This window comes from Musa acuminata, unplaced genomic scaffold, assembly GCF_036884655.1.
Source record: "Musa acuminata AAA Group cultivar baxijiao unplaced genomic scaffold, Cavendish_Baxijiao_AAA HiC_scaffold_209, whole genome shotgun sequence".
Classification (NCBI taxonomy): domain Eukaryota; kingdom Viridiplantae; phylum Streptophyta; class Magnoliopsida; order Zingiberales; family Musaceae; genus Musa; species Musa acuminata.
In genome coordinates this window covers 93-2,500 of record NW_027020479.1, presented here as the reverse complement: position 1 = coordinate 2,500, position 2,408 = coordinate 93, and positions in this window count along the sequence as shown.

Below are 2,408 nucleotides of genomic sequence, written 5' to 3'. Positions count from 1 at the left end.
CGTTTTGGCCAGTTTTTGGCCTGTTCTTGCATTGCGCGGTGACCGTCGAGAGCGGAGCAAAACGTCAGCCATCTCAGCACCCTGGAACCCCCCGGGTGGCACAGGGCTGGATGGGGCTTTCGTATAGCAGGGACGGTGCTGCCTCTCGCTTCGCTCGCTGTCCGCCGCTCGCCGCTCGCTCGTGCAGCCAAAAATGGCCAGTTTTGGCCCGTTTTTGGGCCGTTTTGGCCAGTTTTTGGCCTGTTCTTGCATTGCGCGGTGACCGTCGAGAGCGGAGCAAAACGTCAGCCATCTCAGCACCCTGGAACCCCCCGGGTGGCACAGGGCTGGATGGGGCTTTCGTATAGCAGGGACGGTGCTGCCTCTCGCTTCGCTCGCTGTCCGCCGCTCGCCGCTCGCTCGTGCAGCCAAAAATGGCCAGTTTTGGCCCGTTTTTGGGCCGTTTTGGCCAGTTTTTGGCCTGTTCTTGCATTGCGCGGTGACCGTCGAGAGCGGAGCAAAACGTCAGCCATCTCAGCACCCTGGAACCCCCCGGGTGGCACAGGGCTGGATGGGGCTTTCGTATAGCAGGGACGGTGCTGCCTCTCGCTTCGCTCGCTGTCCGCCGCTCGCCGCTCGCTCGTGCAGCCAAAAATGGCCAGTTTTGGCCCGTTTTTGGGCCGTTTTGGCCAGTTTTTGGCCTGTTCTTGCATTGCGCGGTGACCGTCGAGAGCGGAGCAAAACGTCAGCCATCTCAGCACCCTGGAACCCCCCGGGTGGCACAGGGCTGGATGGGGCTTTCGTATAGCAGGGACGGTGCTGCCTCTCGCTTCGCTCGCTGTCCGCCGCTCGCCGCTCGCTCGTGCAGCCAAAAATGGCCAGTTTTGGCCCGTTTTTGGGCCGTTTTGGCCAGTTTTTGGCCTGTTCTTGCATTGCGCGGTGACCGTCGAGAGCGGAGCAAAACGTCAGCCATCTCAGCACCCTGGAACCCCCCGGGTGGCACAGGGCTGGATGGGGCTTTCGTATAGCAGGGACGGTGCTGCCTCTCGCTTCGCTCGCTGTCCGCCGCTCGCCGCTCGCTCGTGCAGCCAAAAATGGCCAGTTTTGGCCCGTTTTTGGGCCGTTTTGGCCAGTTTTTGGCCTGTTCTTGCATTGCGCGGTGACCGTCGAGAGCGGAGCAAAACGTCAGCCATCTCAGCACCCTGGAACCCCCCGGGTGGCACAGGGCTGGATGGGGCTTTCGTATAGCAGGGACGGTGCTGCCTCTCGCTTCGCTCGCTGTCCGCCGCTCGCCGCTCGCTCGTGCAGCCAAAAATGGCCAGTTTTGGCCCGTTTTTGGGCCGTTTTGGCCAGTTTTTGGCCTGTTCTTGCATTGCGCGGTGACCGTCGAGAGCGGAGCAAAACGTCAGCCATCTCAGCACCCTGGAACCCCCCGGGTGGCACAGGGCTGGATGGGGCTTTCGTATAGCAGGGACGGTGCTGCCTCTCGCTTCGCTCGCTGTCCGCCGCTCGCCGCTCGCTCGCGCAGCCAAAAATGGCCAGTTTTGGCCCGTTTTTGGGCCGTTTTGGCCAGTTTTTGGCCTGTTCTTGCATTGCGCGGTGACCGTCGAGAGCGGAGCAAAACGTCAGCCATCTCAGCACCCTGGAACCCCCCGGGTGGCACAGGGCTGGATGGGGCTTTCGTATAGCAGGGACGGTGCTGCCTCTCGCTTCGCTCGCTGTCCGCCGCTCGCCGCTCGCTCGTGCAGCCAAAAATGGCCAGTTTTGGCCCGTTTTTGGGCCGTTTTGGCCAGTTTTTGGCCTGTTCTTGCATTGCGCGGTGACCGTCGAGAGCGGAGCAAAACGTCAGCCATCTCAGCACCCTGGAACCCCCCCCGGGTGGCACAGGGCTGGATGGGGCTTTCGTATAGCAGGGACGGTGCTGCCTCTCGCTTCGCTCGCTGTCCGCCGCTCGCCGCTCGCTCGTGCAGCCAAAAATGGCCAGTTTTGGCCCGTTTTTGGGCCGTTTTGGCCAGTTTTTGGCCTGTTCTTGCATTGCGCGGTGACCGTCGAGAGCGGAGCAAAACGTCAGCCATCTCAGCACCCTGGAACCCCCCGGGTGGCACAGGGCTGGATGGGGCTTTCGTATAGCAGGGACGGTGCTGCCTCTCGCTTCGCTCGCTGTCCGCCGCTCGCCGCTCGCTCGTGCAGCCAAAAATGGCCAGTTTTGGCCCGTTTTTGGGCCGTTTTGGCCAGTTTTTGGCCTGTTCTTGCATTGCGCGGTGACCGTCGAGAGCGGAGCAAAACGTCAGCCATCTCAGCACCCTGGAACCCCCCGGGTGGCACAGGGCTGGATGGGGCTTTCGTATAGCAGGGACGGTGCTGCCTCTCGCTTCGCTCGCTGTCCGCCGCTCGCCGCTCGCTCGCGCAGCCAAAAATGGCCAGTTTTG